General features: G+C 42.1%; 2 pseudogenes across 1 annotated transcript; one reads left to right on the top strand and one right to left on the bottom strand.

Moving 5' to 3' along the window:
• Nucleotides 1-3,880: 3,880 nt before the first annotated feature.
• Nucleotides 3,881-5,937, bottom strand: LOC116089041 (annotated as a pseudogene). The gene is made up of 2 exons (XR_004118116.1): nucleotides 4,550-5,937; nucleotides 3,881-4,442 (listed from the first exon to the last, which is right to left on the bottom strand). The product of XR_004118116.1 is annotated as a DNA-directed RNA polymerase II subunit GRINL1A pseudogene (transcript).
• Nucleotides 5,938-7,029: 1,092 nt separating this feature from the next.
• On the top strand, nucleotides 7,030-7,605 carry LOC116089040 (annotated as a pseudogene).
• Nucleotides 7,606-10,937: the final 3,332 nt, after the last annotated feature.

Below are 10,937 nucleotides of genomic sequence, written 5' to 3'. Positions count from 1 at the left end.
TCCTTATCTTGCTCCTATTTCAAGAAGGACTCTTTTAATCCTTTTCATGTTGGATCTAGACTTCAACAATCTTGCATTCAGGCAAAAGCAACCCCAAGGAACATAACCATTTGTCAGGATACCAGAAGTCCAGTTCAATAGTGTCAGGATAACAAATACAAGTCAGTAGCAGTGGCATGATCCAACCAAAACTGGCACGAGTCAGTGGGAGTAATCAGGACCAGCTAGTATACCAGGACAAGTTCTCTGCCATGCCTTTCTCAATGAAGCAGAAGACGGGCAAAGACACAAGACCAATGAAGTGTTGCAAGGCTAACTATGCAAGCATGTCTTGACTGTCCTTTGAGTCCTATTTACACTCTCTCCAAACACCATGTGTCCTCCCATGGGTCTTGCCTCAACAAAACACCACTATGAGTCTGTCTTATCAAAACATTAACTGGGTCTGCATCACATGACATATCCAGAAACTTCCACATCATTAGGAAGATAATACCATTCACAATAGCGATAAATAATAAAAACTACCTTGGTGTATTTGTAACCAAGCAGGTTCATGAAAGACCTAAATAACAAGAACTTCAAGTCTCTCAAGAAAAAAATTGAAGAAGATTGTGGCCCTGTGTACCAGAGGTTTTCCACAGAGATTTCTGGCCAGGCCAGGTTCAAGGGCTCAGGTGAAGGGGAGAGAACTCAGACAGGGAGAGGGAATTACCTCTGCCACCTCCACTGTCATAACTCCAAGATATTCCACTATCATTCTGCACTGAGTCTGGCCAGGCTGAGCCAGCAGGAGGCTGACTAGCCAGTGAGGGGTATAGTGAGCTTCTGGTGGTGTTTTAGGAGAGCAGATCTCTTCCCTGGTGGCAGTGTTACAGCTCTTATGACTGAAGCTCTCAGACACCTGTTCTGACACACCTTTATTCCTCTGGACAGGATCTTTATACACATTTTTGAGGTGGGTTGGTGATCTGACAGTAGGTGCTTCCTATTGGCTTGGTCTGAGAGGTTAGGGATACCTCATGAACATGTGGGAGGGTTTGGGGCGCTGCCCCTATGTGATTGATAGCCACAAACTTCTCTGGTAGGAGGGTGGAACCTGGGGGGGGCTGTGGCTACATGACAGGACCATCCCTTCAGGGTCTCTGGGACTTCTAACCTTAGCTCAATCTTATCAGTCTTCCTCTCACAGCCCACCACCTCACAGAAGATATCAAAAGATGGAAAGATCTCTCATGCTCATTGGTCAGGACTAATACAGAGAAAATGCTTACCAAAAGCATTCTACAGATTCAATACAATTTGGGTCAGAAGCCCCACACAACTCTTTACAGATCTTGAAAGAACAATTCCCAACTTTATTTGGAAAAATGAAACCCCAGAATGGCTAAAACAATCCTGAATAATAAAAGAACTTCTGGAGGACTCACCATCCCTAAACTCAAGCAGTACTGCAGGGAAATTAAGAAAAAAAAAAAAAACAAAAAAAACTCTGCGGCATTGGTATAGAAACAAACAAATTGATCAATGGAATCAAACTGAAGACACAGAAATAAACCCATACATCATAGGGTCATTTGATTTTTGACAAAGAAGTCAAAAACCACACAATGGAGAAAAAGGAAGCATCTTCAACAAATGGTGCTGGTCTAACTGGATATCTAAATGTAGAAGTATGCAAATATATCCATATTTATCACACTGAACAAAACTCAAGTCCAAGTGGATCAAAGACCTCAACATAAAACTAGATACATTAAATCTAATAGAAAAGAAATAGCCTTTAACTCATTGGTACAGGAGACAGCTTCCTGAACAGAACACCAAAGGCTCAGGCTTTAATTTCTGAGTTCTCTAGAAAACCAGACTGAGCAAGGTATTGTGAGCCACAATGAACAAAAAAGTAAGTAGCACCCTTCCATGGTTTCTGCATTAACTCCTACCTGCAAGCTCCTGCCCTGTTTTGAGATCCTGTCCTGATTTCCTCCAATGATGAACATCAATATAAATATGCAAATCAAATAACCCATCTCCTTTCCAAATTACTTTTGATCATAGTGTTTCATCATAGCAATAGTAACCTTAACTAAAACAGCATGTACCAGGGTATGTGTTAATTTGCTCAAGTACGGACACATCTGAAGCAGCTACAATTTGAATCACTAACTGTTTAAGTTTTCTGTAGTCAACTTTCATTCTCCATGATACATCTATCCTCTGTACTGGCAAGATAGGAGAATCATAGGGAAATGTGGTGGAATCCACCACTTCTATATCTTTCAAGTCCTCGATAATTTGTCCAGGAATGTGATATGCTTTTGATTCACTATTTTCCTTGGCAAAGTTGACTCTAAAGACTTCCATTTAGACTTTCCAACAATAATATCCCACACCCCATAGGTCAGGGTACCAACATGGTAATACTGCCAACTTTTAAGTATATCTAGCTTATTATAAGACTGGGGAAATAAGCATAGGATGAGTTTGTGGGCCCACTAGAACTACTGTAAGTCAGTCACACTTTGATTAATCACTTGACCTCCATAAGCCTGCACTTTAACCAGAGGGCAATATATATCTGGGGATCTCCCCAAATTAGCACTAATTCAGAACCCTACCCCAAACTCTGTTTCCTAGCTCCAGTGTACAATTATTCTTGGAAAAGGCTGGAAGTCCCCCTGAGGAGAGACTAGAGAAAGGCTAAAAGTTAAATGTTTAAAAGTAAGATGTTTCAAGATCCTTCCTCAGGGTAACCTAGCCATCTCTTCATTCCAGGGGTTCTGGTGTCTAGCACTCATCTACTTCAGTTGTGTCTGCATGTCAGGTCTAAAAAACCTGATCATGGACCTGAGGCGTACGCTTCACAGAGAGCCAGTCTCCTGAGTATTCAGTCACTGACATCTCCTAGTTCTGATGTGTTCCAGATTGGTCTCTGCTAAAGTCTGTGGAGAGATCTGCGTGACTTCTTTACTCAGGCATAAAGGTACCCTAAGAAATCTTTCGTTATTAGCTAAAACTGAGATTTAACATTGTTTCCTGAGCTCCACAGTGTTTCAATGATCCTAATTTATTTCCTAGCTGTTATTAGCTTGGAATTTTTACGAGGAAGCTGCCTTATCAGACAGGGTGTCCCCAGAATTAGCAATAGAGGTCAGGCATTATTGCCTACTGATTCCCACAAGGAAGCGGCCTTGTCAGACAGGGTGTCTCCAGAGTTAAAGATAGTAATCAGACAGTATTGCTATCTGTAAACATAGTTAGAATTCTAAGAGCAGTGCCACAAAAGGCAAAATTGCTTTACAAACAAAGAGTAGTTGAATAGTTTCCTGAACTAATGTTTTCATTACCAGCCAAACCATTTCCAGGATCTGCTAGAATGGGACCTCCTAGTGCTTACCTGCTTCAGACCAAGAGAATTTCTTAGGGCTTCCAAGATAGCCCAGAGGGGAAGAGCACTATTGCTCTTCCAAAGGAATCATTTACACCTGGCTGTTTGATCTTAATGACTTTGATGTGACCACTACCTGCCTGATCCCTGATATTCGCCCAGTTTCTGTATACTACATAAGCCTGATTTTCACTTTGTGCAAATACACTCAGACACCACACTCCCTTGTATCATCATCTCTGTTTGTCACTCGCCAAATTCTTTGTCCACCAGACCAGAACTCTAATCACCCCCACGGAACAAGAGGTCCCTGAAGCAACCCAGTCTGTGGCATTCTTTGTCTAAAAACTTGATTCATTCATTGAAACTCCCTTTGCCGTATCCCCATGTAGGCTTTCTTTATTCATTTGAGAATTTTCTCAATTATACATATCAATTAAAAGTTCAGTAGACTTCTTCTTTTTTTTTTTTTTTTTTTTTTGCTCTGATTGGTGTTTTATTTCTCCCTTACAAGTTCCACATAATAAACAAAGGCTTTTGATAACATATTGTTATCTTTGCACAAAACAATCATATAATCATTTTAAACAACACAAATGTGTACATACATGACTGAGGTTTCTGCAGCCTATAAACACCTCTTTGGGTTTAAAAATGAAAAAAGCAATATACTGACAAGTCAACTGTAACTCTTAGGAAAACATCGGTTTCCTTACCAAACATGAGTGTCCTGTACAGGAACCTATCACCCAAGACAGCAATGAGTTCAAGCCAAGGGAAGCCAGAAGCAGCTCCCCACACCAGCTCAGAAGAGCCTCCTCGACCCAGCACCTCTTCAAAGTATTCCTTATCCTCATCATAGGAAGACAGCAGTCACCCCAAGAGAAGACAGGAGCAGCAAATGCACTTGCTGTAAAATCTCGGAGTGTCTTCCACAGTATTTCACATTCAGCATCTCAGGAACATGTCCATGCAAGCATGTGTACCACGCTTTAGACTGCTCCCTTCATTTCTCCAGCAGGGGAACCAGGTCTTCCTAATTCACTTTAGGTGCCTGGGATAACAAAGTATTTCACCAGAAAGGGTATAAGCAACGCTATCTGATAAGAGTACAAATAAGGAAAAAGCAGTTATCTTAAAGAAAACATGTGCTCTACTCACACTAAAATATCAGACCCATGCAAAACTGTAACACAATACGGCCAAACACAATGTTCAAATATTAAACTGTTCAAGCATGTGAAGATCATCTTCTGAAAGACAAACTGGGTTCTTATTTTGTAGCTACCTTTGTGAAACTTAAAAAACTTATGTCCCTCAACAAGGTCTGACACCGGTCTTGATACTTGTTAGGAAGTTTGATGGGACAATGAAAGCTCAACAGTCAGCTCTCGGGATCGTCCAGCACTCATCTTCAGCCTTCATCTGAGGACTGGGCATCGTCTTCGTCCCTCACTTCTCGGTATCTCCCTGAAGACTCCCCTTCTGGATTATAGCTCTGCATTTTAATATTCAGTCTCTGGGTTAGTTTTTGTGCTGCGAGCTTTGCCTGCATCTCATCTCCTCATAATTCTGCTTCTGCTCTTTCTGCAGAGCCAGACTCTCCTATGGAGAGCAGCTGTGCAGGCAGGTGGTGGAGTGGAAGGAGACGCGCTGCTGTGATGTCATCAAGATGCTGCCTAGCCCTGCATCACTGCTCTTCCAAAGCTGGAGATTGGCCCCTCCGACAATGACTTGATGAGTCACTGTGTTGTCTGGGTAACACATTGGTCTTAAACTTCTGAGGAGGGAGCACTGGGTTTCTGGCTCTCATTTCTAGCACTTTCATGTAGTGAGGCTTCTTAGGAGTCTCACTCTGCAGCTCGGGAAAGTTACTGGTGCTGGTGTTTTCTTCTGAGGGTTCACTCTGGTCTGCAATTGTGATCTTTTGCAGTTTACTGATAAACAGACTGTTGATACTGCTGGAAGTCTCTTCCTCTTGACTTGAAACAGGGTGCTGGGGGAGATGTTCGTTAATTTCAGATGAGGGTGCCCAGGCTCTGATGTGGGCAGCTGGGCCAGTGTTCACCGTGCAGCCAGCTCCTTAAGTCTCTTCATTGCCTTTGTGAGTGAGATGTGTAGGTGCCTGTGTTTCTGAGGTTTCTTTAGATGATTTTATGTCTGCTGAGGAACATTCAGGAACTAATGATGAAGTATCAAGCATCAGGTCAGAATTCTGGGCCTTGTCTACTTCGGTATCAACTCTTGTGGTTGCTTTTTGCCTTAGCTTACAGTCTACACTAACAGGATGAAACAGTTCACTTCTCTCTTTAACCGTTACTTCACGATCTGAAATGGCAGCTTTCAGTTTGGCAACGGTGTCCGAGATCTTTTTACCTTTGTTGGGCAATTTGCAAATGAATTTTTCATTGCACAAAAGTCTCTCCTGGCGCCTCAACCTCTCCCGCAGCTCCGCCAAACTCTGCCGCCCCAAGTCCTCGGGAGCTGGGGGCTCGAAGCCGTAGGGCAGCAAGCACATCGCGCACGGGCTGCAGCTGGCAGGGAGGGCAGGGCTCCCCAGAGGGGCCCACAGCGGCCAGCGGTGACTCTGGAGCGAGAGCAGGAGTCGCCATTTTCCCCGATGAGCACGGCTTCTCTTCAGTAGACTTCTTACCTATTTCATTCCTGGAAACACCGGGATTCATTAGCCAGTACCAAAGGTACTTACAAGTTATACCACTATAAATTCACTTTGCCTATACAAAGCATTTTGAGTTAAGATATTATAAACATTTGTCTGTAGTTCCCGTTATAACTATGACTATGTGTGTCTTAATTAAGGTTTTACTTCTATGAACAGACACCATGACCAAGGCATCTCTTATAAAGACAATATTTAATTGGGGCTGGCTTACAGGTTCAGAGATTCAGTATTAGGGTTTTACTGCTGTGAATAGACACCACGACCAAGACAACTGTTATACAGACAACTAATTGGGGCTGGTTTATAGGTTCAGAGGTTCAGTCCATTATCATCAACATGGGAGCATGGCAGTATCCAGGCAGGCATGGTATAGGAGGAGCTAAGAGTTCTACATCCTCATCTGAAGGCCACTACAAGAAGAATGGCTCCCACATGGTTAGGAGGAGGGTCTCATTGCCCACCTCACAGTGACATACTTCCTCCAACAAGGCCATACCTATTTAAGCAGGGGCACATGTCCGAATAGTGCCACTCCTTGGGCGAAGAATATTCTTGGTATCACACCTTGCCTTTCCAATTCAGTGCTGCCACCTGGCCCCTGCTACCACAGGACCCAAATAAACCTATTGTATTTAATTTATCCAACTGAGCAACAACATCTCCAACCCTAAGTTCCAGCACAAGACAAAGGGTGAGAACAAAGTTTTTCAAAAGTGCTAGTGACCCTTTCACCATTTTTCATCTTATATGATTAGTAAAGTGCATGTCTTCTGGACGTTCCCATTGTAGATGATTAGATTTTACATAGTATGATCATTCTAGCATTGCAGTTTCTCTGACCTTTAAAAATCTCTTCATTAAGTCAAGGGAGGTGGGGGCTGTTCATGGCAGTTTCAGGGTCTCCAACAGCTTCTCAGGTTGAAGTCCAAAAGCCTCCTGAGGTTTTTGTTGGTGTGAAATGACTGAGTATAAACTGGTGGTGGTTGGAGCAGATGGTGTAGGGAAAAGTGCTTTGACAATCCAGCTCATCCTGAACCACTTTGTGGACGAATCCCACCATAGAGGATTCTTACTAAAAACAAGTGGTGATTGATGATGAAAACTGTCTGCTGAATATACTGGACACAGGGGGACAAGAGGAGTACAGTGCCATGAGAGACCAATACAAGAGAACAGGTGAAGGGTTCCTCTGTGTATTTGCCATCAATAACAGCAAATCACTTGCAGATATAAACCTCTACAGGAAGCAAATTAAGCATGTGAAAGACTCTGATGATGTACCCATGGTGCTGCTAGGGAACAAGTATGACTTGCCAACAAGAACAGTTGACAAAAAGCAAGCCCATGAGCTGGCTAAAAATTATGAAATTCCATTCATTGAAACCTCAGCCAAGACCGACAGGGTGTGGAGGATGCCTTTTATACACTCATAAGGGGGAAACACCAGTACAGAGTGAAAAAGCTCAACAGCAGTGACAATGGCACCCAAGACTGTATCGGGGTGCTCTGTGTGGTGTGCAGTAAAATCCTTTGATAGTTCTGTCATCAGGAAAGAGCCACTTTCAAGCTACACTGATGCCCTGGTTCTGACATCCCTGGAGGAAACGTGTTCCTGCTGCTCTCTGCATCTCAGAGAAGCTCCTGCGTCCTGCTTCCCCGACTACTGAGCATAGTCATCTAAGTAACTTGAGACCTCTTCAGAATAACTACCTCCTCACTCAGCTGTCCAAACCAGAGAAATGGACCTGTTTCTCCCCAGTAGTTCTCTGTCCTGGGTTTCCCCTAGAAACAAGCACACCTGCCTGCTGGCTTTGTCCTCTGAAAAGCAGTTTACATTGATGCAGACAACCAAACTGCAGACATGCAAATCTGTTGACAACAGTTTTTTAAGCTCTAAGGTAACAACTGCTGATGATCTCCCCCCTGCCCCTAACTGTTGAACTTGGCCTTGTTAGTTTGAAGGGAAATGTCATAAATTACTCTCTTCTGGAGAATATAATTAATTTTGCTGATTGATTGATTTGTAATGTGATCAGCTATATTCTATAAACTGGCATCTGTTCTGTATTCATAAATACAAACATGAATACTCCCAACTGCATGCAATTCAATCCATCATTCACAACAAAGTGCCTTTTTCCTAAAAGTGCTTTGTAGGCTTCTGTTACAGTTTGTAATTGGGATAGGTGTTTTAAGAACCATTTGTTTAAGTTGGACGTTGGTGGCACATATCTTTAATTCCAGCACTTGGGAGGCAGGGGCAGGCAGATTTCTGAGTTTGAGGCCAGCCTGGTCTACAGAGTGAGTTCCATGGCTACACGGAGAAACCCTGTCTCGAAAAGCCAAAAAAAAAAAAAAAAAAAAAAAAAAAAAAAAAAAAAAAGAGCCATTGTATAGGAAAGTGACTATGAGCCAACTACTTTTGAGGGAAAGATATGTCTACCTGATGGCAGATGCTTTGTCTATGTTCATGAAGATAGTTCCCTGTTTTGGATTCTCCCAGAAGAAAGATGGAACTGAAACAATTATGAGTAAATTCAGTTAATTTTTTTAGTAGGTTACCACCTATAAATATTTGTAATTTCTTCTAGCTTACTCATAATCTAATAATCAGTGAGCTTCCATTATAATAAATTGGTTCATACCAGGAAGCTCTCCATTTATAGCTAGTCAGATACAGTTATAATTGGTGTATTATTACTTTATAGCTGTGATTAATGATTTTTCAAACCTTAAATACAGTTATCAGCAGGCAAGTTATATCTTTGCTGCATAGTTTCTTCATGGAGAAAGAGTGGCCCGCAGTTCCTTTTCAGCATCCCTCTTCTCTTAGCCTAGAACAGTTCAAGCATCCTATAGAAGCTTGAAAATTTACCTCAGTTGAATAAACTGAAAGACCCCCAGAACTGGGGAGACCCTCACTCAAGTCTCAGTATGATGCGACCACTCAATAACTCACGAGAGACCGATCTTGCGCAATCACATGAGGTTTATTTGGGGTAAGCCAGATCTGGGGTCGAACTCATAGCCTGGCAGGCCAGAGGGGTTCGACCCCGAACACAAGAAGTGAGGGCTATTTAAAGGCAAAAACCACAAACTGGGGGTGTGTGTGAGAGGATTACCAAGGAAACATAACAAAAACAGTGGAAAATTCCAAAGGGACCTAACCCCTGGTTGAGTCAGGGTCATAAGTAAAACATTGTCAAGAGGAATGCAGTTTGGTCAATGCTATCTTCTTAATGGCTGACCACTATCCTGTTCCTTATTCTGGGCAATGCTATCTTCTTAATGGCTGACCGCTATCCTGTTCCTTATTCTGGGGCCTAGCTGGAGGGGGTCTCTGTGACCAACAAGTTCCTCCTCGAACTGACCAGTTCACATTCCCGGCTGGTTACAGAGACTTCCTATGCCTTCTTTAAGTAAAGGTTATACATTAATGCATTTCTATTAACATGCTTTTTCCAAATTTCTAAATTCAGTCTTTCATTTCCCACTTTTTCTATGAGATAGTTCTAATCATAGAACTAAATATCAAATTCTAAACTTTCCTGGCCTTGCAAGGTAGAATATTGTTGGCGTAACATTAATATCTGGACAGCACTTATTCTTTCTCTAACAAAGGCAACTAATCTATTAAGCACGCATGGGCCTATGGTTATTTAGTCTTTCTCTGAGCTTATTCATGGAGTCTCTATGACTCTTGAATGGTTTACATAAAGGCAACATTTTTCTATATTTAAATCAATGGCAGCTCTTAACTCTTTATAATCCTTATGCTGCAATACCATAGCGGATGTTCCTGTAGCTGCCCCTGCAGTTACTAAGCCCAGTTCCACCATAACTGTCAGGGTAACGCCTAACTCTCTTCTATTGCCACGCACTACCTTACTGGCTCTCAGGCTTCCTAGCTTCTCTTCTTTCCTGTCTTTATCTCCAGCTCTCTAGCCTCTTATTCCTTCTGACTCTCACACTAGACTCCATCTTCAAAAACTCTCTTTTAAACGTTCTATTTCTTTGCTATGCCCTTTCACAGTCCTTCTGCAACTTTCCTTTTTCTTTCTCTGTTTAAAACACTTTCTCAGCCACCTGCACTAGTTTTCTTAACGACTTATCCTGCATCTCTTCTAACTTTCGTAGTCTTTCAACTCCACCAGAAATCCAGGAATGACTGAATAATAGAGAACATATGGGAAGCCTAACACAGCTTCCAGAAACATTGACAATTAATAGAGTCTGCTGGACACCTGGACAGCCCTATTTCAAAATGTTGGCGCATCAGTCTTCAGCCTTCTGGCCCTTGAATGTCTGAGAATAGGTACATTAAGGACTAGCTTAATCTGTCTCAGCAGATATACACTGTCCTAGGCCTGTGTGTCCTTTTTGGACAGTATCATCTGAAGATGAAGAGGCAACTTTTGCCTAGTGGCTGTCTAGCCACAGCTTGAGCAGCTCAAATGATGCTCAGTTTCTTCTTTGAGTCTGAGAAAGGGGTACTGTCAGTCACAGACAGGTCTCTAGCCAGATGAATAAAAAATATCAAATGCAATCTTCTGTGGATTTCTGATGTTTTTGAAAACCAACTATCTGTGTAAAGTAATCTGGACTATTGTCTACAAACTACTCTCAGTTCTTCTTCTTGAAATCACCCTAATAATAAACTCAGAGCCATGAATTTGCTAATTTGGCCCTAAACTCACAGGTATAAACATCTCAGATCTGTCTATAATAGCAGTAAAAAAGAAAAAAGAAAAAAAAAGGAATGGGTTCTAGGCCCTGTCTACTAGGGAAATACTGAAACCAGAAATCTCTTAAGGGAATATAGAAAACTTCATCTTTTTGTCTTGAAGTCTGCACAACAGAACTGTA

The sequence above is a fragment of the Mastomys coucha genome, unplaced genomic scaffold (genome assembly GCF_008632895.1).
Source record: "Mastomys coucha isolate ucsf_1 unplaced genomic scaffold, UCSF_Mcou_1 pScaffold14, whole genome shotgun sequence".
Taxonomy (NCBI): domain Eukaryota; kingdom Metazoa; phylum Chordata; class Mammalia; order Rodentia; family Muridae; genus Mastomys; species Mastomys coucha.
This window is presented reverse-complemented; position numbering and strand designations above follow the sequence as displayed.